The sequence below is a fragment of the Palaemon carinicauda genome, unplaced genomic scaffold (assembly GCF_036898095.1).
Source record: "Palaemon carinicauda isolate YSFRI2023 unplaced genomic scaffold, ASM3689809v2 scaffold26, whole genome shotgun sequence".
NCBI classification, from domain to species: Eukaryota; Metazoa; Arthropoda; class Malacostraca; order Decapoda; family Palaemonidae; genus Palaemon; species Palaemon carinicauda.
The window spans coordinates 315,775-340,538 of record NW_027170247.1 but is presented as its reverse complement, the minus strand read 5'-3'; positions in this window follow the sequence as shown (position 1 = coordinate 340,538).

Sequence of the window (24,764 nt, the reverse complement as noted above, 5' to 3'; positions counted from 1 at the left end):
TCTGTGCATGTATTGTACCACTATATAAGGGTAAGGGAGATGTGCATGAGTGTTGTAATTCAAGAAGTATTAGTTTGTTGAGTGTAGTTGGAAAAGTGTATGGTAGAGTACTGATTAATAGGATTAAGGATAAAACAGAGAATGCAATCTTGGAAGTACAGGTTGGTTTTAGAAGAGGTAGGGGTTGTATGAATCAGATTTTTACAGTTAGGCAGATATGCGAGAAATATTTAGCAAAAGGTAAGGAGGTGTATGTTGCGTTTATGGATCTGGAGAAAGCATATGATAGAGTTGATAGGGAAGCAATGTGGAATGTGATGAGGTTATATGGAGTTGGTGGAAGGTTGTTGCAAGCAGTGAAAAGTTTCTACAAAGGTAGTAAAGCATGTGTTAGAATAGGAAATGAAGTGAGCGATTGGTTTCCGGTGAGAGTGGGGCTGAGACAGGGATGTGTGATGTCGCCGTGGTTGTTTAACTTGTATGTTGATTGAGTGGTGAGAGAGGTGAATGCTTGAGTGCTTGGACGAGGATTAAAACTGGTAGGCGAGAATGATCATGAATGGGAGGTAAATCAGTTGTTGTTTGCGGATGATACTGTACTGGTAGCAGACACAGAAGAGAAGCTTGACCGACTAGTGACAGAATTTGGAAGGGTGTGTGAGAGAAAGAAGTTGAGAGTTAATGTGGGTAAGAGTAAGGTTATGAGATGTACGAGAAGGGAAGGTGGTGCAAGGTTGAATGTCATATTGAATGGAGAGTTACTTGAGGAGGTGGATCAGTTTAAGTACTTGGGGTCTGTTGTTGCAGCAAATGGTGGAGTGGAAGCAGATGTACGCCAGAGAGTGAATGAAGGTTGCAAAGTGTTGGGGGCAGTTAAGGAGTAGTAAAAAATATAGGGTTGGGCATGAATGTAAAGAGAGTTCTGTATGAGAAAGGGATTGTACCAACTTTGATATATGGATCGGAGTTGTGGGGAATGAAAGTGATGGAGAGACAGAAATTGAATGTGTTTGAGATGAAGAGTCTGAGGAGTATGGCTGGTGTAGCTTGAGTAGATAGGGTTAGGAACGAAGTGGTGAGGGTGAGAACGGGTGTAAGAAATGAGTTAGCGGCTAGAGTGGATATGAATGTGTTGAGGTGGTTTGGCCATGTTGAGAGAATGGAAAATGGCTGTCTGCTAAAGAAGGTGATGAATGCAAGAGTTGATGGGAGAAGCACAAGAGGAAGGCCAAGGTTTGGGTGGATGGATGGTGTGAAGAAAGCTCTGGGTGATAGGAGGATAGATGTGAGAGAGGCAAGAGAGCGTGCTAGAAATAGGAATGAATGGCGAGCGATTGTGACGCAGTTCCGGTAGGCCCTGCTGCTTCCTCCGGTGCCTTAGATTACCGCGGAGGTAGCAGCAGTAGGGGATTCAGCAGTATGAAGCTTCATCTGTGGTGGAAAATGTGGGAGGTTGGGCTGTGGCACCCTAGCAGTACCAGCTGAACTCGGCTGAGTCCCTGGTTTAGGCTGGAGGAACATAGAGAGTAGAGGTCCCCTTTTTTGTTTCTGTTTTGTTTCTTTGTTGATGTCGGCTACCCCCCAAAATTGGGGGAAGTGCCTTTGGTATATGGATGGATGGATGGTAATACCATTTTATGCATATATATATATATATATATATATATATATATATATATATATATATATATATATATATATATATATATATATATATATATAGTAATAAATTTATGAAGTGTGATAAATTACTGCATACTTATTTTTTTTTTCTTTCTTTACAGGAGGCGCCAAAGGTGAAAAGCAAGGTGATGTACTGTAACCACAAAAGTAGGAACATTTGTGGTCACACTATGTGCAGGTCTCATGCCGCCTGCTCAGTCGCAACCGAAACCTTGAGGTATTGGGACCCCAAGGACTGCAACGTCTGCTCGGCATTGGTGACCGAGGGTTTCGTCGATCCCAAGTCGACGGAGTTGAGGGACGCTGCGAGGGGCAAGCTTCGGAAATGGGTACGAGGGTTCCAGAAGAACTCTCCCAGACAGTACTTTCCAAAGAACAGGATGAGAAGCATGCTGTTCCCCGAAGGCAACAGCTGATGCCGTCGTACCCAGGCACGACCAGGGTCTCCTCTTGTCCAGATCGCAGATGAGGCCGATGTCAGTGTAGCTTTGCAAGGCATGGACATCCTTCAGGAGGAGAGGATGTCTGAAGTGTCCACGGACACAGAAAAGGATCTCCTTCAAGACAATCCTGAGGAAGATGTGGCCCAACCACCAAGAGGAGACGAGGATCTAGACTCAACAAAAGCGGAGGATCACCCTTTGCCTGTATCAGCATTCCAGCCGACACCGTCTACATCTTCGTCTTCTGCCCCTCCATTAGACTCACTTGGTCAAGCAGTTATGGCCAACTTTACTATGCTAATGGACGCTCTACGTAAAGGAAATGTAGACATGAAAGAGAAGATGACGTAGGAGTTCAGTGAAGCCACTCGGATCGTTACTTCCTGAGGGACTCACGAGCAACCCAAAGTGAAGGACCTGCCACCCTGCTCCGAGACGAATCCCTTGAGGTATTTAGAGTTTATGCCGATTACCAACGGCAAACTCTACATTTCGGAGAAGATAGGAGCCATCCACCTGGAGGACATCGAATTTTGGCTAAACTTTGCGGCTTACCCCGGAGTGTTTCATCCGGCTGAAGAGTGAGCCAAAGGAGGTCATGGTGTTTGACCACGACAAGGCGCAGGCTCTCTTGAAGAGTAGTCTGAAGAAGGCAGGGTATACTAACTCGAGAGTTTCTGCACTGAGCAATAAACACCTTACTTTTCTTGCTCCTTATTCAAGAGCCTTCCCCTTCTTGTCAAAAGCTCTTCAAAGTGTGCTAAAGGCTATCAATGCAGGCAAACCATGCCCTCCACTAGAGGAATATAGGCCTTTGTCTCTGTCCTTGCTCACAGATGAGAAGGAATGGAAAGAGGTCTGCCTAACCTTCTCAGTCTCGAAACTTGATGCAGACATCGCAGGACAGAAGTTCAACGAAAACCTACCAAAGCTATCAGACTTTCTCTTACGAAAAGAACAGGAGACAAAGGCGAGGCTAGCCGCTTCTCTTTCCCTCCAGAACTGCATGGAGATGTGTGTAGGCCATGGTCCTAGCCAAGATGCACATGGCTACCCTAGTCAAGGACCTGTAGGCTTTCCTAAAGGCCACGAGGGCCTGTAGGGAGTTTGTGTTTGCCAATGCAATGGTCAAACACGAACCCAGGAAGCCGATTACTTCCTGTATCTGTGGCAAGGACCTCTTCCCAAAGGAATTGGTACAAGAAGTAGTCGAGAAAGCCACCACGGAGAATAGGAACCTTCTCCAAAAGTGGGCATTTCTTCAAAGAGAAAATCTTCCCCGGATGCTGGTCCCCAACCTAAGAAGAAGACAAAGAAGCCAAGACTACCTTCTCTGCATGTACAGCAACGTCCCACGGCCACCAAGTGGTCGCTCAACCACAGACCACCTTCCAAGTGGTGCCTCAGCAGCTGGTAGCCCAGTCACCAGCCTTCAACACAGGTTTTGAGAGGCCCACCAGTACCTTTTGCCCGAAAGGAAGAGGATCTCGACGGGGCTCCTCAAGAAACCCTTCACGAGGAAGGGGAGGGCGTGGTTAGGGTGGCAAACCCTCAAGAACATCTAACAATTGAGATGCTCCAGGTAGGAGGGAAACTCCACCATTTTCAGGATTGTTGGACCTTCGATACCTGGGCCCACAGCCTAATCAGGAATGGAATAGGATGTTGATGGAACAGATCTCCACCTTCATTTCCTCAGTTCTTCCAACACTCCACCCCCTTACTGGAAGAATATACCTTAGAACTCTTGAGCAAAAAGGTTAAGGAAAGCAAAGTCCATAAAATTCCTCGGAGGGCTGTTCTGTGTTCCCAAAGAAGGATTTGGACAAACTCAAAGTCATTCTAGACTGGTTGCCACTCAACAAATTCATTGAGAACAACAAGTTCAGGATGCTAACCCTTCAACACATAAGGACCCTGTTACCGAAAGGGGCATACACAGTCTCAATAGACCTGGCAGATGCTTACTGGCACCTACTTAGGATTCAAATTAGAGGAGACAAAGTATGTCTTCAGAGCCATACCCTTCGGACTAAACGTAGTCCCAAGGATCTTCACGAAACTTGCGGACGTAGTTGTACAATAACTACACCTAGAAGGTGTTCAGGTAGCCGCATACCTGGACGACTGGCTGGTGTGGGCAGCATCCAAGACTGCTTGTCTGCAGGCATCTAAGAAAGTGATCCAGTTCCTGGAACATCTGGGATTCAAGATCAACCACAAGAAGTCTCGCTTCTCTCCCGCTCAGGAGTTTCAATGGCTGGGAATCCATTGGAACTTGCAGTTACACCGTCTCTCCATTCCACCAAAGAAGAGGAGAGAGATCACGGGTTTTGTCAAGCGATTCCAAGACGCCAGCAAGAAAGAGTACTAGGCTCTCTCCAGTTTGCAGCAGTAACAGACCCAGTGCTAAGAGGACAGCTGATTTTGAGTGGCTAATGATATTATTCCCTTTCAGGTGATAAATATATATACCTTTTATATGTTGGATGTATAATACTAATTCTAACTTTATTAAACTAGTTGTTACATTTATGTTGTCTATTCAAATAAATGTCGAAGGTGTATTTGCGTCTTGAATGTTCATATACATGTGAACATAATTATTGAATGATAATTATATTTGTTCCAATCTATATATATATATATATATATATATATATATATATATATATATATATATATATATATATATATATATATATATATATATATATATATATATATATATATATATATACACCATGCTGCTTGTATAGTCCTGATGGACCCACCCTCCTTTTCAAAGAAAAGGATTGTACGTACGCTACAATCCCCACCCGAAACTACTCTATCTGTAGCCACCATGCTTAATTGCTACAAGTAATGTGTAGCCAGCCATATTGGACCCTGTAGTAGTATGGGAAGGGAATCCACAGGATAACCTTGATGACAGCTCCCCCTTCAATTTCGCCGCTTTTCCCCCTCAGAGCGAAAACTCTATTTGGGGTGAAGATTGCCATGTGTCGTATCATGAAATATGTACCCTAATATTATGCGTTATCCTTAAAATTCTTATGGATAATCGCGCCAGGAGTTACAGTTTTGGAGACCTATGGTCAATTCTCTGGGAGTGTCACTGTAGCCAAATATCCCTTAGAAAGCTGCCTAAAGGAACCTTCCATTAGGACGACATGGCCATCTCACCCGAAAATAGTTTTTTCGCTTTGCTTCAAAATCCGTTTATTACAATGCGATATCCAGCATCTTCATCCTCTGGAAAGTAGAGTATTTAATCTTTCCGGTGTATAATTTTTGGCTCCCTTCTCACCGGAGGCGGCCCTTTTGGACCGCTGTCGTACGCCATAAATGCTTCATTTAATTAGTAGTACGACGTCCCTGGTATTTAGCTATAATGCATTCTAGCTATTTAGGCAAATTATACTAGTGAAGATAAGATTTACTCATGTCATATTTCCTCTTCTGTTAAAATATTTCGATAGTATACGTTAGGGCCTCGGTGATATAGCGTAGCCGAGATCCCGACTCGAGTTAGGCTAGCCTAACGCGTTTTAGTATACTTTAGTAACATTATCCCCGTTTATCCTCTCGTATCGTATCATTAATTCAATCGGAGTTAGAACATATCCTAGAATTACTATCATAATTCGATACTCCTTTTTTTTAGAGAAATAAGGATAAACCCTTCCTTTCCTCTGAGTGCCGCCACTAGGCTTTGAAATACGACAGTAACTCGGAGTATTCAGTCTTGTTGTTGGCAACACTACCTATGGGGGATTAGTCATTCCCCTGCAGGTTATACGGTTGCTGGCAAAGGAAGCCCGGCTTCCCTAGTCCACAACTGAAAGTGGTATTACAGTTGCTGCAACCTTTCTCCCTTGTTGACGAGAAGACATGTCTTATATCCTCAATGTCTTAGGCTAAGGAATCGTTATTCCTCTGCCGCCCAAGACGGCACCGGCATGGGAAAATATGTTAAATTAATTTGCAGCTGAAAGCAGGAGGCATACCTGCCGCCTTCTTTCTGTACAAAATATAGGACCCTTTCCCTTCCCTTTCAGTCCTTTAGCCTGTTAGATTGCTGTTTCGACCTTTCCTCTAACGGAAGCAAGGCTCTGGGAAAGGTTGTGCCGGCCATGACGGCTGCCGGTCGGAGACCCATTAAAACTTTGAGTATTCTTCAGTTCTCTCTTGGACTGCCATCCGCATGATATAATATGCAAGAGGTTGCAGTGATTAAAAGACAGGTCTTGTTGGCTTGGGTGCTGGGTGGAGACTGCCCTTTATTCATAGCTACATGGGACTACATGATACCACATACCCCTTATCACATACAAAGTATTGATTACACATAATAACAAACTGGCATATAAGTACAAAGAAATAAACGATGAAAGTTCCATATTCAAACGTATTCCATTGTTTTCATCCCTTCACAATAAACATGCATAGTACAATTTGTGATTGTGGATAGTAATATAAACATAATAGCTATTATCTTTGCAGACTTTGGTCCGAATAGTGTTGGTTACAGCAGGGCAGTCATAAATATGAAAATAAATGGCAAATTATAATTTTTTTTTTTTTGGATGCAAAGAACAACAACACCCAAAATATATTGAAACAAAATGGAAACCTGATACACATGTAACGAGTGTTTGAAATGGAGCCTGTTCTCCAGCCAGAGACTCGTAAATTTTCAAATAAAATTCATTATTCTGGATCACTTATCAGTCCTGAGACTGATAACTTTTCTTGAGTTTCAAACTCTGGTAACGACCTCTCAGAATTTTCGGTCATGAAACGAGGTGGGGGGAGAGTTGTATATTATTATTTAACTTAACACTTGATGGGAATTTACGGTATGTGACCGCGTTACTTTCAATATATCTGGATGGGGTTTTCACCAGCCGGCCTGACTTGGTATACACAGCTGTCGGGTCTGTAGTGCTATCACTAGTTGCGGGTCTTTGGTGTGTTATTTCGGTCTCACTAAGTGGCGGCAGCGATATATCGGCGGGTCGTGGTGGAGGCTGTGCTGATGATGTTGGAGCCTGCTGCCGGGTGTTGGGCGGCTCTGTGTTTGTCGCGAGTGGTGTCGGATGGATGTGGGACCGGTTCCTCCTGAGGCACGCTCCGTTTTGGGCTTCCACAATGTATGATTGGGGTTCTTCTGACTTACGTACCACTCTGCCTGGCACCCATGTGTGGCAGGCCTTGTCGAATATTTGGACTGGTTGTTCGGGTTGGATGTCTATGAAGTGCCGTTGTGTCCGATTTGGTCCCAGGCGGTCCTGGAGGTGGTTGCGGGTCGTGATGTGTGCGAGATGTGGTTCGTATCTGCCTGGTAGGTCAGTGGTCACATTGCGACCAAACATGAGCTCTGCGGGGCTGGTTGTCTTATTGTCGATCGGGGTGGCCCGTAAGTGGAGTAATGCAGTATGCATATCACCGCCTGTCTCAAGGCATTTTTTGATAATCACCTTGCATGTTCCATTTGCGCGCTCCGCGAGGCCATTGGACTGAGGGTAATGTGGGCTTGATGTGATGTGCTCACTACCCCAGGCTTTTGTAAAGTCCTTCATGGCTGCTCCCGTGTATTGAGGTCCGTTGTCTGAGACCAGGGTTTTGGGGCATCCGAACAGCGAACACAGGAATTTGAGGTGGTTGGCCACACTTTCAGATGACAGGTTTTTTAGTTCGGTGACTATCGGGAATTTTGTGAAATAATCAGTTGTGATCAGATATGTCTTGTGGCCAATTTGGAAGATGTCCGAAGCGACTTTGAACCAAGGCATTGGGGGAATGTCATGATGCGTGGTTTCACTAGGACTTTGCTGGGGCTGGTACTTCTGGCATATGTCACATGCCCTGACCTTGTCCTCTACATCCTTTGCAATGTAGGGCCAGAATACACACTCCCGTGCCAGGGCTTGTGTTTTTGTGATCCCTTGGTGGGACCGGTGGAGTTGGTCCAGTATCCGGCCTCTGACCTCTTTGGGGATGATAACTTGTCGCCCTTTGAATATGACTCCGTTTTCCACGGCAAGGCATTCTCTGTATGAGAAAAACTGGCGGATATCGGGGTGACAGCCTTTTACTGAGGTAGGCCAACCCTTGATGATAGTATGCTTGAGAGTGCGCAGCACTGGGTCGGTGTGAGACCTATGGCGGACCTCTTCCAAAATCTGGGGGCCAAATTTTATGAGTGCAACTGATATCACGTCTATGTCATATAGTTCCAGTCCGTCCACTCGTGTATCCAAAGGGATTTCCTTGTCATTTTGTGGGTTAGAAAGGCGTGATAGGGCGTCGGAGAGTACAAGAGTACGTCCTTCCTTGTACTTGACCCTCATGTCATACCCCTGCAGTTTCAAGAAGAGACGTTGTAGTCTAGGTGGGGCACTGATCAGTGGCTTCTCCCAGATATTAACGAGGGGTTTGTGGTCAGTGACCGCTTCAAAATCTCTTCCGTATAGGTAGGTATGAAATTGTTGCACGCCGTGTACTAGTCCAAGGGCCTCTCGCTCGATATTGCTGTAATTTGCCTGCGTTGGTGTCAGGGCTTTGCTGGCGAAGGCTATTACCTTCCCGTCTTGGATGAGGGCCGCCCCGAGGCCTTTTTGCGATGCATCGACTTCAAGAGTCACGGGTCGAGTTGGGTCATAGTAAGACAGTGTGCTTGATGGTGCTATTTGGCGTTTCAGGTGTTGATAGGTGGATTCATGGTCTTCTTCCCATTGGAAGGGCACATCTTCCTTGACCAGATCTCGAAGTCTTTGTGACTGAGCTGAGTAATGTGGTACATAGGGGCTGAGGTAAGTCATTACTCCCAGGAATCTCTGTAGTTCCTCTTTATTGGAGGGTGACGGCATGCTATGCAGGTCGTGTACCTTTGACGGGTCTGGCATCATGCCCTTGCTGGTATAGCGTGTTCCGAAAAACTCGATTTCTGGTTTTGAAATGGAGCATTTCTTCGAGTTTAGGCTGAGTCCGTGTTGGGCTGCACGCTGCATGAACCCCATCAGGTTTTTGTCATGTTCCGACTGGTCTTTCCCACATATTGCCACGTCATCAGCGATGCCAACAACACCTGGGAGATTCTCAATGATGGAGTCCATCCTGGCTTGAAATATGTCCTGGCTTACATTCAGCCCGAATGGTAGCCTTGTCCAACAATACCGGCCGTGTGGTGTTCAGATCGTTGTCAGTAGTTGTGAGTCCTCATGTAGCGGTATACTCCAGTAGCCTGCTTTGGCGTCTAGCTTGGAGAACACTTTCGCTTTGGAGAATACCGGGTTGATCTCTTCTAGAGTGGGAATCTTGTGGGGACATCTTTCGAGGTTTTGGTTGAGCCGCTTGGGGTCCAGGCAGATCCGTAGGCTTCCATCGGGTTTTGTGACATACACAAGGCTGCTACACCAGTCTGTGTGTGCCATTACGCGTCTGATAACCCACTCTTTCTCCATAGTGTCAAGCTCGGACTTGATGCGGGGCTTCAGGTGGATACTCACCTTACGGGGCGGATCACAGAAAGGTATCGCGTCATCCTTGAGGTGGAGCATCGCGGGCTCTTTTAGTTTGCCGATACAGTCAAACTGTGCTGGGAATTACGCTTTTAGTTGTTCGACTGACCTAATAGGGCCTTGTTGGCTTGGTTGCTCAAGTATTCCAGTAACGTCGTGGACATTGATATCCACAATACCGAGTTTTTGGCATGAGGGAAGGCCAAGTATGGGTGGACCAGACACATCAACCACGAAGAACTTTTCTTGCGAGAATGCTGGGTTGCTGAGTTTGCGGACGCTGAGCATTAGTGACCCTAGGCAGGGAATATTGTTGCCACTGTATGATGTTAGTCTTACTGACGGTTCTGGGGATAGTACGAGGCTGGTGGGTGCATCACCAAACATTTGCTTGTATGTCCGCAAGGGCAGCGTATTGCCACCGGAACCTGTGTCGATTTTGAGTTTCAGGGGCCCATAGGCTAGGGGGTTTTCATGCTTGACCATGAGCTTTGAGAATGCTTCTCGTTTCGGTGCCACTCCTGTGTCGGATATCGTTATCATGTCGAAGTTTGGCATATAATCTGTTTCTTCATCAAGATTAGGGTTTTCATTAACCATGACTTCGTGTTGCCTGTGGTTAGGAGCCCGATTCGGCCGTCGGTAGGAGCCCCCTCTTGTCTTGCTCTGACGTTGTGTCTGCTGCATGTTGTCTCCTGGCATTGTTCTGCCTCCATCAGTTTTGTGGCACATCTTTTTCCAGTGCCCCTTGATGCCACAACCACTGCATCTGTCATTGTAAGCGGGGCATGACCTTATGGGATGGCTAAGCCCACAGTTCCAGCAGGGGTTGTCCGTGGTTTGTAGTTTGTTCCGTGGCTCGTTGCTTTCCCTTCAAATTGCATCCACGTTGGTATGGCTTGTACTTGTGTTCTCAGAGCTCATCTGTATGGAGCGTAATGATGCCGTGGAGGCCGCAATGGCCTCGTATTCCTGACCTCTCTCTAGAACGTTGCTTACAGCATAGCCCTTCGGTTTAGTTAGGAGTTCTTTCCGAAATTCTTCGAATTGTGTTCGTAGTATGGTCATTTCGATAAGTCGTTCGTTGAGTTCTCTGTCTTCAAACTCGCACTTTGTCGCTTTTTCACGGAGTCTGGCCAGGAATTGACTGATTGTTTCAGCAGGTTTCTGTTTGGTATTTGCAAATTCGAGGCGGTGAACTCGGAAATTTATTTTGACCATTGAATCAACCTCACTTTCAATAAGCCTCCATATGTTCTGCGGCACACGTTGCTCCTGTTCAGTGAGGCCGCTCGCCAAGATACGCCTCATGCCCTCATCGCCGAGGGCAATTTTAATTTTAGTTGTTTCCTTGCCCGGGTCTGTGACTTCCTGGTCTTCGAGGTATAAGTTCATGCGCGCCTTGAATGCACGAAACGACTCGGCCAGGGGCTGGTGAGCCCAGTCCATACTAGGCTGGGCCATGATTGGATTTGGTTTCGAGTGTTACACAATAGATAGATAGTGATTGGATTAATAACACAGTTTACGGTTCACAAAGAGAGACATATAATAAGAGTATGGAAATCACTACAAAAATTTGTCACTGGTAGTTGGCACGGTTTTCAGTTTTGTTTACACTGCTGAATGTACGTCGTTGTTTGGCTCATATTGTGAAGTAGTGCGTGGATAACAATGGCCAAAATACTTGTAAGTAATCTATTCACAACTTTCTTCACTATTCTCACTGTAATCACGGTGCACTAATGTCCATTCTATGCCATATCCTGACGATATAAGTTATGTACGGTTGTTATCTGGGCCGGTATGACAGTCTTTGTCCAGTTGCCGTTGGGTGAAAATGGCGTCATCTGCGGCCGCTGGTAATAAACTTGGGCTGATTATGAGTCCTCTTCTCAGTTATTAAGGACAGGAGAGGTATGTAAAGTGTCTCTATGGTCAGGGTTTGTTGATGGAATGGCGTGGGTGCGTTACCACGCTGCCACCATGATATAATATGCAAGAGGTTGCAGTGATTAAAAGACAGGTCTTGAGGGCTTGGGTGCTGGGTAGAGACTGCCCTTTATTCATAGCTACATGGGACTACATGATACCACACCGCAAACCCTGTAACCGGCAGTGCAGCCAGCAACAGATATTGTGGCTGGATGGAGGCTAGAATTAATACATTCTCTCCCCTTCCATTTGAATCCTCATTCCAGAAAGAAGGCAGTAGAAACAGTAGTCCTTAAAACCCCAAGTATTGTACTAAACTATGATAATACGGTAGTACATCTCCCCATTCTTTCTCTCTCTCTGTCGGCAAGTGCCACCAGGTACTAGACTAGTCCGGTATTATACAGACAGAACTACAGTTTAACCCTGGATAGGTACGCTCCTCGGACACCCCTTTAAGGGTATACTCGGACGCGCGCGACCCCGACGCCAAAAAAAATTCTTGAAAAATCAGTTTTTGCAGTAACCTCCTTTTTTCTTTTGCCAAAAAAAACTTCAATGAAAGCTTAAAACAACTGTAAAGATAAATACTACTCATCTGCAGAAAAACTATTTATTATAAATATTTTAAAAAATTAAGTAGAAAAAAAGACCTTACATAAAAATTCATAAAAAAAAGTTTATACATATATACACAAATCCTTTTAGGAATTGATTCTTGAATGTTTAGGACACATCTTGATGTATTTTGGATGAAGTCAGACCCATGGAGGTGAAGATCTGAAATGAGAAAAAAAAGGGTAACTTTTTTTGTCCAAAAAAAAAATTTGTCCAAATTTCATGAATTTTTTGGGGGTACCCAAATGAAATAGGAAGTGGCTAATTTTTTTAGGGAATAAACATATGTTATCCTAAAATAGAAATATGTAAAAAAATCTTCATTATTTTGTAAATTACATATATATCAGGGGCCATATCTAAAGGTAATTTTTTGAGTACTTAGAAATTTCGTAAAAAAATACATATATTTAATATATAATATGATATTTATGCAGGTAAAAATATACCAAAATATCACAAATTCTATAGGGAACAAGAATATATATAGATAGGGCAACCTACGCTTCGGATATGTCCACAAAATGGCCTCCAACCACACTGACTCAGACTCCCCAATCTGCCACTTGAAATGTAGGAAGGATATGTCAATTTCAAGGTGTTATTTACTAATCTAATTATTCTTGGATATGCATAAAAATTGTATGGTGGGTTGCTGGATAATTGTCGATTATTTTACGACTAAAAAATTAAAATTCTGACCCAAAAAAATTTTTTTTGAAGGGAAATAAAATCGAAAAAAAGAAAAAAATGTAAAACAATATAATATTTTAGCTAAAAAAATTTGATGATATTCAATCAAAAAAGAAGTAAACAAAATTTTCCGACAAATAAACATCTAGATGAATCATTACTCTGAGATAGTTCCTTAGTAGGTAGTAATTTTGAAAGAAATGGGAAAAAACCAAAAAGTGGCAATCGCAGGAAAATCGAACACATACCTATATATACGCCATATCTGGCTAAAAATAAAGATAGGCATGGGTAGCCAGATCATCTAGAAACACTTTCCAATACTATAAAATACAAGTTTTGCGACACTACTTGCCAATTCCTTACGGTAACATGACTAAGCAAAAAAATGCAAAACAAATAAAAAGGGGCACTCGTGGAAAAATGGCCAACATTCTACTATACGGCATTTCAGAAAAAAAAAATTTCAGCCACGTACTAGGCAAACCAACAAGGCACATTTTCCGACAAATAAACATCTAAATGAATCATTACTCTGTGATAGTTCCTTAGTAGCCTACGTAGTAATTTTGAAAGAAATGGGAAAAAGCGAAAAAATGGCAATCACCGGAAAATCGAACACATACCTATATATACGCCATATCTGGCTAAAAAAAAGATAGGCATGGGTAGCCAGATCATCTAGAAACACTTTCCAACACTATAAAAATATAAGTTTTGCGACACTACTTGCCAATTCCTTACGGTAACATGACCAAGCAAAAAAATGCAAAACAAATAAGAAGGGACACTCGTGGAAAAATGGCTAACATTCTAATATACGGCATTTCAGAAAAAAAAATTCAGCCACGAGCTAGGCAAACCATCAAGGCACATTTTCCAACAAATAAACATCTAAATGAATCATTACTCTGTGATAGTTCCTTAGTACGTAGTAATTTTGAAAGAAATGGGAAAAAACGAAAAAATGGCAATCACAGGAAAATCGAACACATACCTATATAGCCTATACGCCATATCTGGCTAAAAAAAAAGATAGGCATGGGTAGCCAGATCATCTAGAAACACTTTCCAACACTATAAAATTATAAGTTTTGCGACACTACTTGCCAATTCTTTATGGTAACATGACTAAGCAAAAAAATGCAAAACAAATAAAAAGGGGCACTCGCGGAAAAATGGCCATTCTAATAATCGGCATTTCAGAAAAAAAATTTCAGCCACGTGCTAGGCAAACCATCAAGGCACATTTTCCGACAAATAAACATATAAATGAATCATTACTCTGTGATAGTTCCTTGTACGTAGTAATTTTGAAAGAAATGGGAAAAAACGAAAAAATGGCAATCACAGGAAAATCGAACACATACCTATATATACACCATATCTGGCTAAAAAAAAAGATAGGTATGGGTAGCCAGATCATCTAGAAACACTTTCCAACACTATAAAAATATAAGTTTTGCGACACTTCTTGCCAATTCCTTACGGTAACATGACTAAGTAAAAAAATGCTAAACAAATAAAAAGGGGCACTCGCGGAAAAATGGCCAACATTTTATTATACGCATTTCAGAAAAAAAAATTTCAGCCACGTGCTAGGCAAACCATCAAGGCACATTTTCCGACAAATAAACATCTAAATGAATCATTACTCTGTGATAGTGACAGTTCCTTAGTACGTAGTAATTTTGAAAGAAATTGGAAAAAACGAAAAAATGGCAATCACAGGAAAATCGAACACATAGGCCTACCTATATATACGCTATATCTAACTAAAAAAAAGATAGGCATGGGTAGCCAGATCATCTAGAAACACTTTCCAACACTATAAGAATATAAGTTTTGCGACACTACTTGCCAATTCCTTACGGTAACATGACTAAGCAAAAAAATGGAAAACGAATAAAAAGGGGCACTCGCGGAAAAATGCCCAACATTCTAATATACGGCATCTCAGATAAAAAAAAAGACATGCACGTGTTAGCCCAACCATCAAGGTACACTTTCTAACACATAAACATGAAAAAAAAAATCAATAATATACGGCAATTCCTTACTACGTAGTAAATTTTTACAAATATTGAAAAAAACAGAAATTGGCAACCGCAGTTAAATACCCCATATACCAATAACTACGTCGTATCTGACAAAAACAAAGTCACGCATGGATAGCCAGATCATCTAGACACACTTTCCAACACCAAAAAAGCAAAAGTTTTACGACACTATTTGGCAATATCTTACGGAAAAATGACTTGGCAAAAAAATGAAAAAAAATGAAAAAGGGGCACTCGCGGTAAAATGGTCATCGTGGTGATGAACGACATTTTAACTAAAAAATAAATCATGCACATGGTAGCCAAACAATCCACCAAGACTTTCCACAACTGATAACCTATACAAGTTGCACCATTCTACGACAATTTCATAATACATAATAACTTTGATAATTATGCAAATTACCTTAGAAGGGTAAACTCGGTCGCGCTCGACCCCGACGCGTCTCAGAAATCGGGGAAGGAGTACAGCAACAGCAATGCACATCTGGACACTACTAGAGCGTGTAGGGGAGACACCTACTGCAGGTCGATCACCCACAAATTCAGTCACGGGGGTGAGTCACGTGAGAAAAACCTATACAGACTATACAGTAGCCAGAATTCCTGGTGTATAGCAAATACATCAGTTAGAAAACTACAGTATATAACATACAGTAATATGATTTTCCAACATATTCTGTGTATCCTTTCACAGTCCATTATTGAGACCGCTAGGCAAATGTTGAAGTGAAGTATTCCTTCAACATTCTTATGTATCTTAGATCATCAAAACATAAAAATCTTTAACCTACAGTATTAATATTTCACTTGTGGGGGAGTTAGTGGTAGTATACATAGACTCCAGCTTTATGTACTAGAGCTATTCCACCCTATATTTCCCTAATAAGGAAATTTCAAAAAAATTATTATTGAGGGAGGTCACAACAATTGCCTGGACAGGAAACACAGATATGAGTATTTCCTGTTTCCTTTCTAGCCTACTATCCTAAGCTATGATTATAATAGTAAGAATTACTATTAATGCATGTGAATATATTTATCAGTTTGATAGATTACCTCATACTCATTTCTCTCTTTCTTTCCTTACAGGAGGAGCCCAAGGTGAATTGTGCAGTTATGCATTGCAACCACAAAAGTAGGAACAATTGTGTCCACAAGATGTGCAGGTCTAATGCCCCCTGCTCCATCGTAACTGAAACCCTAAGGTATTGGGACCCGAAGGGTTGCACCGTCTGCTCGGCCTTGATGTCCGAGGGTTTCGGTGATCACAGGACTGCGGAATCGAGGGATACTGCAAGGGAAACGCTTCGAAAGTGGGTAAAAGGGTTCCAGAAGAACTCTCCGGGACCTTACCTACCAAGCGAAACAATCAGAAGTCTTCTGTTCCCCAAGGAAACATCCGACACGGTTGTTCCTGCGGTAATGGTCAAGCCTCCCTATATACAACTGATGATAGAAGCTGACATTAATAAGGCTTTGGAAGGCATGGACATCCATCATGAAAGGATGTCAGAGGTGTCCTCAGATACAGGAAAGAATCTCCTTCAAGAAGACCCTGAAGAAGAGGTGGCCCAGCCACCCAAGGAGGAAGAATAATCCAGATCGACAGAGACGGAAGACCCTCTACTGTCTGTGACGGCATATCAACCTGTGCTGTTAACCTCTTCGGCCCCAAACCCTCAACAAGAACAAGTGTTCCCCAAAGGCGAAGCATTACTGGCACAGATCCAGATGATGATGGAAACTATGCACAAGGAATAGCAAGAAATGAAAAAGGAAGTCAGGGAAGCACACCACGCAGCCGCTTCTCTCTGCTCCCACAAGAGAACGCTGGGTCTCTGACTTATCCCAATGCTCCAAAACCAACCCCTGGAGGTATGTGGAGTTCATGCCCATGATGAATGGGAAACTCTATGTCTCAGAGATGATGGGGGCCATACCCTCGACGATCTCCAATTCTGGCCGAACTTTGCGGATCCCCCAGAGTGCTTCGTCAGGTTGAAGAACGAACCTGCGTCTAAAGAAGAGATGGAACCTAAGGAAGTCATGGTAGTTGATCATGACAAGGCACAAGCTCTCTTGATGAGTAGCGTGAGGAAAGCATGATATACGAACTCGAAGGTTTCTGCTTTTTGCAAGAGACACCCTACCTTCCTTCCTCCTTCCTCCAGAGCTTTTCCCTTTATGATTAAAGTTCTCCATTGCATGATAAAATCAGTTGATGCGGGCAAACCATGCCCTATGCTAAAGGAGTGTAAACCATTGTCTCTAGCCCCGCTTACGGGCAAGAATGACTGGAACGAGGTCCATCTAACCTTCTCGATCTCGAAACTAGATCCAGATATCGCAGGACAGCAGTTCTACAAGAATCTTCCGATGTTGTCGGACTTTCTTCTGTGAAGAGAACAGGAGACAAAAGAGAGACTAGCAACCTCTCTGTCTCTTCAAAACTGCATGGAGATGTGTGCAGGCATTCCAAATATCCCAGATATGTACTCAGTCTTAGCAAAGATGCACATGGCTACACTAGTAAAGGACATGTACGCTTTTGTGAAGGCCAGGAGGGCCTGTAGAGGGTACTTGTTTGCCAATGAAACGGTCAAGCACGAGCCCAGAAAGTTGATAACTACATGTATCTGGGGCAAGGATCTCTTCCCAGAAGAAGCAGTCCAATAGGTAGGCCTAGTTACTAAAGCCGCCAAGGAGAATAGGAACCTTCTCCAAAAGGGGGCCATATCTTCCAAAAGGATATCATCCTCTGACGCTGGTCCCCAACCCAAGGACAGGAAGATGAAGAAGCCATGTGCGCCTCATACCTGCACAGCATCCTACGGTTACCATGACCACAGTGCCCCAAATGGTTGCCTAGCCACAAACCACTTTCCAGATGGTGCCTCAGCAGTTAGTAGTCCAGTCACCAGCTTTTAACCAAGGCTTTGAGAGGCACACCACTACTTTTCGCCCAAAAGCTAGAGGATCCAGAGGAGGCTCCTCAAGAAACCCCTCAAGGGGTAGAGGAGGACTTGGTCAGGGTAACAAACCCTCCGGATCATCTAAGCAATGAGATGCTCCAGGTAGGAGGAAGACTCTTGTACTTTCGGGATCGTTGGACCTTCGATCCATGGGCCCACAGCCTAATCAAGAATGGACTAGGATGGAAATGGAACAGAACTCCACCTTCCTTTCCTTAATTCTTCCAACACTCCACCCCCTTATTGGAAGAATATACCTTAGAACTCTTGAATTAAAAGCTCATAAGGAAAGCAAAGTACATCAAATTCCAGGGAAGGCTCTTTTATGTCCCCAAGAGACTCAAACAAACTCAGAGTCATTCTAGACTTGTCTCCACTCAACAAGTTCATCGAGAACAACAAATTTCGGATGTTAACCATACAACACACAAGGACCCTGTTACTGAAAGGGGCGTACACAGTCTCAATAGACCTAGCAGAGGCTGTGGGCCCAGGAATCGAAGGTCCATCGATCCTGAAACTGTTGGAGCCTCCCTCCTACCTGATTGTCAGGAGGATTTACCTCCCTGACTGCGTCTTCCCTTACCTCGTGAGGGGTGTCTTAAGGAGCCTCTACTTTTTGGACGAAAGGTAGTGGTTTGCCTCTCAAACATCATACATAAAAACTAGATTAACAAGAATTAAAACAAAAACAATATATACAGAATTATAAATAAAGTGATTGATGAAGCCCATAGCCTGTAGTAAAAAGCCAGAAAATCTGCTCAACATGGAGGAGCCGTTACAACCTGCAAGGCTAAATACCCTCCAGGATAGCCATTTCAAGTGAAGGGAGAACAGTAAGGATGGTTTTGAGAAGACAAAAAATATGAAAAGGAAAAGACGACCTCTTTATTGAAGCCAGAGAAGAGTATCTGAGATATAGCTTTCACAATAAGACATAGAGTTTTAATAATGCAATTCAATATCATTGCCATTAATCTTACTCACAGCGAGTGGCGAGTCTTAAACAATACTGGGACCTGGTACTCAACTTTCCAGAAGAAGGCGAGGCTGAAGGTAAAGACATAACGGCGATGTAAGTCGATGAAAATCGCACAAAGGGAAATCCGACCAAAGCAAGGTGCTACAGGCTGAAGGATGAGGACGGACGTGACGTCATTTAGCAATGGTGCCCGTTTGTTTACGTTTCGAGTACCAAAAGCAGCCACGGATGAGTGTAACTGTCGAACGGCTCCCCAGTTATTCTCCACCTTTCCAGATCGAATTGTTAACTCTATATGGGGTGCAGATAGCTATGTGGCGTGTTAATACATACGTCCCTTGTTGATATACGATATCCTAGAGGGAAATCTTTAGGGTACTCGCACCAGAAGTTAGAATTCTGTGATAACCTGCGGTTTAATTCTCTGGGAATATCCCTGTAGTTAAATATACCCAAGGAAGCTACCGAAGGAACCTTCCATCAGGACGTCATGGCTTGAGCCCAAAAATTCAATATAGGAAGAAAAAATGGAATGTAGATAAATAATATTGAATGAGAATATAAAATGATATGATTTTAAAAGGTATACGATAATAAAAACGAGTAATTGGAGGAGACAAAGCTTCTGCGCAGGGGGCGGGGTTTTTGCGCAGGTCAAAAACTGGTATGCCCGAACGTACGTACGTATGGGTGCTAATGTTAGCAGGGAATACTAAGATTTGTTCTACATCAGATGTTGGTAGCACTGGTTACTGTATTTTTTCATGAAATAATCTTTGCAACGGCGCCTCCAAAATTTATCCAGATATACTGTTTTGTATTTTCCTCCGACTATAATACATTCAAGAAGGTAATGTATAGAGAAGAAAAGGCTTGTTTTACGATTCTATATAGTTTCCCAGGTATGTTTTCCCCACCAAAACCCCGAGTTCCCACTGGGGGTACCCCATTATAGTAGGATATATATATATATATATATATATATATATATATATATATATATATATATATATATATATATATATATATATATATATATATATATATATATATTTCTGAAACTATTCATTTGCGACGGGAACGAGTGTCATTTTCGAAAAGAGCGTAATTTTTTCTGTAAGAAAAAGTAGTTGTTTTCCTAGGTTACATTGCCCTGTAATACACTACAATAAAACATTTATTTCCATTTTAAAATGTGTTTTTTCGTGATAACTTGTTAAATGGGTGTCAAATTTCATAACTTATTGGTGAAGAACTACAATTTAAAGGAAGACAACCACAAGAACACCACCTAACCTAATAGCCATATTCTTAGCCTACCCTCAGACTAAGTCTCAACTCTGTTTCCTTCTCAACTGGCAAGGTAAATTTAAATCATAATATTTCTCAAATTGTAAAACTACAATAGCTTCACATCGTATTTCAGACCAACACAAACAACATTTCTCCATAAAGGAAATCAATTTGACAAGTCATAATATTCACCAAAAACTGACAAAGTCTTATATTACCTGTAGCTTAGTAACTAAGATTACCTTTTTCAGCCAAGATACAACAATGTCCATTGTGATCTTATACAACATGCTTTCTTGGAATAGGCCAGGATAGATCGTAGTTAGGCTATACATCAACCAAACATTTAAAGCGTTCTTTTTTAAGTGATAAAATTGACCATATGCCTTAGAAACCAATCAGAAATAGATCATGTATTCCAGTATTGGATGATGAAATGCTCAAATAATCTGAATAATACAGCAAACAATATTTAAGAGATATCCTTAATTCTCTTTGCACAGGATTTGATTAACACAGTAAATACTAAATATTAGATTTCTGTCTGTTTGTCTGTCAGATTGCCTTACCTTTGTGTAAGACACAGGCTCTTGCCTTACGCAGCCCGTAAGAGGATATTGTTTGAAGTGTTTTTGGTATATTAATATAGTAATATTATTGTGAATATGGTGTCTCTGGGTAAACTTAATATGAAAGGGATGCAATGAATAGTGTTCATAATTACTTTGTAGCTTAATATTTGGGTTACGTTAAATTTAAATAGCCGAGGCTATTTGGTGTAAGGCCAAAAGTGGTGGAAGTTTAAGTGAACTGCTTAACCTCATTAAGCAGCCTGGGATTGGTTTGGTTTCCCAGGTGGGGGTAATGGTAATATACCATGTGTCCCACGGGCTGGAATTTGCATAGCAGATCCCAAGTCAATTCGCCTGTATAACTGAATGAGGGGCAGTGCCCTTTCGCATCCACCACGCAAAGGAACAAGGGGGTGACAGGCATGACAACGGAAAAAGGGCCCGGTAGGGAGACTCCTTTTTAGGTCTACGAAAGGAAATTTGTTGATAGACAGAGTCTATCGAGTGGGAGAGAAAGTTTTATAGTAGCAAGTCCAAGGGAAGTAGGAGATCGTGGGAAGGAATGTAAAGCAATTTAGACGGAGGTAGAAGAAGGCACAATAAACTGTCCCAAGCAAGCTTAAGCAGTAGGGAGAGGAGATAGGCTGAGTGCTAGCTAAGAGTAAAGAGAGCTAGCAAAAAGTGGGAGAATAACAATAGTAATAGAATTTACAATAAAGTTAGAGTTAACGCTTAGAGCACACATGGTGGGATTAGAAGGATTGGAAGGATTGTGTGTGCAGGGAAAGGGGATGAAGAAAGGAGATAGGAAAATCAGGAGCTGTTTCCTTATGAGGAACACGGCCGAGTAATAACTATTCTCCAACCAACTATTCCCACTTGCCCTTTGGTAGGGAGTGTAGGGTTTAGGAAGGATAGGAAGGTTATGTATACTGCAAGCAAGGAGGAAAAAAAGGAAATAGGAAAATCAAGAGCTGTTTCCTTATGAGGAACACAGCCAAGAAATAACTATTCTCCGATCAACCTCTCCTACTATGCAAGTTGTATAGTGTGTTTGTTTATCTGTTGGGTAGGGAAGGGATGTGTAGGAAGTTATCCCTAATGAATAGAGGTAGGGATCAGTTTGTTATATGAATAATGGGTTTGCAATTCCAACAGTGATATGAGTTACCTAGCTATTAAATAAGAAATGAGTTTGCGTATGTGATAAATGTTTGGGTTAAATAAGGTCTCTAATTTAATCTAAACTCAAGATATCTGGAAGAGGGATAAGAGCATAGAAAGCCCGAAAGTGCTTGGGTATTTTCTAGTATGTGTTTAGTTACTTGTACAGCTGTGTAAGGAGGAGGGAGATTTATGGATTGACGGAGGGGGAAAGTTTCTCTGCAAGTTAAAAGGTAGTGTTCTAAGGGTTCGGTACCTGTGAGAAGATCACAATAGGGACATGGCCTATTTTCTATACTAACAATCTGCCAGCTGCAGAGATAGCCGAGACGTAGTCTGAAAAGAATGGTGGTTAGTTTTCTGCTGAGAGATTTAGACATATTATGGGGGATAATATTAGTTACCTCAGTGTACCACTTAGCAGAACGGGAACCCTCGTGCAAAACTTGTCGAATTAAGCTTTCCTTTTAGACATGACAATAATCAGACATTAACTTTTTGATATGTGAAAGAGAGGGTCTGCATGCTCTGCTTATAGTGGGACACCTAAGAGCACTGTTGGCAAGGCGGTCAGCTTCATCATTTCCATGAATACCTACGTGATTTAGTATCCAGTTGAGGGTAACTCTCCTGTTCCTTTGAGCATGGGCTGTAGCCATAGCCTTTATGTTGCTAATCAAATAGATATTCTCATTAAAGTTATGTTTTAAAATACTTTGTATAGCGCCTTGTGAGTCGGTGTGAATAGTAGTGTGACCATATTTTGAAAGGGAATTCTCCAATGCCTTTGCAATGGTATAGAGTTCTGCCTGTAGGATGGAAGCATGGTCAGAAAGCCTCCAACCACTGGAAAAGGTGTTGGAGAAGACAGCAGGAACAGCAGCAGGTAAATTCATGTCTACGGAACCATCTGTGTAATAAACATTATTAGCACTGGTACCGGCAATGGAGGCCAGAGCTGCACTCTTTAACTGTTGAGGAGAAAATTAAGATTTGAATGCTGGAAGAACAGTATAATTAACTTCAATTGGATCAGGGCTCCAAGGAGCTGGAGGGACATAGCTTGGATGAAATTTATCAAGCTTTACATTAAGTATGACTAGTTGGATGTTAACATCTCTAATTACTTGAATAAGTTTACCAATATAGTGATCAGGGGGTTCTAGGTCTTCATGCAAATTTATGAATCTGTTTATTTTAGTTTTAAGTGAGGAATTTCTATTAGCTTTTATAGTTTGATAATAATACAACACACACGCATTTTTATTCTATCTGCGAGAGGTAACAGGTTGGTTTCTTGCCTGAGAAGGTGAAGCCTTGTCCAAATAGGAGCACCAGTGATTAATCTCATGGCATTATTTTGTATAACTTCAAGTGAAGACAGCAAATTTGAAGGGAGGGAAATGAGAGCAGGGGAAGGATACTCAACAGCTTACACATAGAATAGTCTCAGTAAATGAGAAGAAACTCCTTTTTTAAAGTAGTTATTATTTCATTGCAGAATAACGAGACTTAACTTTATGTCTAGGTAATTTAACCTGTGTGTGGGGGAGAAGCTTATGGTTAATATTGACAAGGTAAATGAAATTTTGGACCCACTCAATGGGGTTGTTGCCAATAAAAAGAGGGGGAGGAGGCTCAACATACTTAGTAGCCATAGCCTTAGTTTTAAGGGGGTTAATTTTCAAACCAAGTTCATTACATTCATGGACAATGGCATTAAGAGCTCTTTGCATTTTTTGAGACTGAAATTGTAAACGAACAGAGTGTGGACATACAATACAGATATCATCTGCATATATGAACACCTCTATTCCTTGAGGGAGTTCTATAAGCAACAAGTTTTCAACAAGAACATTAAATAGGAATGGGCTTAATATTCCCCCTTGTGGAATGCCATTCTCCAGGGGGAGGAGAGGTGAAGTAGCACCTTGAAAAGTGACTGTACCCTTCCGGCCCTGAGTGTACTCTTGGATCCAGGACAGCAGGTGACCTCTAACTCTCTTGCAAACAAGAGAGAAGAGTATTGCAGCCGAACTGGCAAGTTCAAAAGCCTTCTCAAGGTCCAGGAAGACCACAAGTGAATGTGACTCATTAATGGTGGCCATAAGGTCTGTAATACATTCATGAGTGCCTACACCATCAGTGAATGCATACAGCCTATGGTGTAGTTTACCAATCTTCCATTTAAGTCGGTTTAGGACCATACGTTCTGCAGCCTTCTCTGTACAAGTGATCAGAGCTATAGGCCTGTAGGTGTTTTCCTCTTTTGGTTTGGGAACAGGTTGAGTATCCTGCTGCCTTCAGAGCCGAGGTCTAACCCTTTCAACATGGGTTTTGTTTATGCGTTTTGTTTATGAGTTGTAAGTATATCTCCTTTGCTGGGTCACCCATGCGTTTAAGCATGTTGTAGGTGATAAGGTCTGTTCCTGGGGCTGTGTCTTTTGTCTTAGAAAGGGCAACATTGAGTTCATCCATGGTGCACATTGCATTAGTATCATCCGATATGTTGCAAGCTGCAGTTACCATGTTCATCCTAATAGGGTTAAGGACCCCTTGTCTGTGTCTGGCCTCAGGAGCGAGGTTATCAGACTTAGATCGGTTGGCAAACTCTTGTGCCAGTCGTAGTGCCTGAGCTGGAGGATCTGGGTGAGACACCCTTATGGTTGGTCTCTTGCCAGAGACTTTATTGAACCAGCCCCAGATCTTTTTCAAAGGAGTGGTGGCATTGACCTCGGCACACCAATCATACCATTTTTCATTTTTAACTTCTGATGCCACCTGGGCAGAGTGTTGTGCCACTGCAACAAGGTTTTG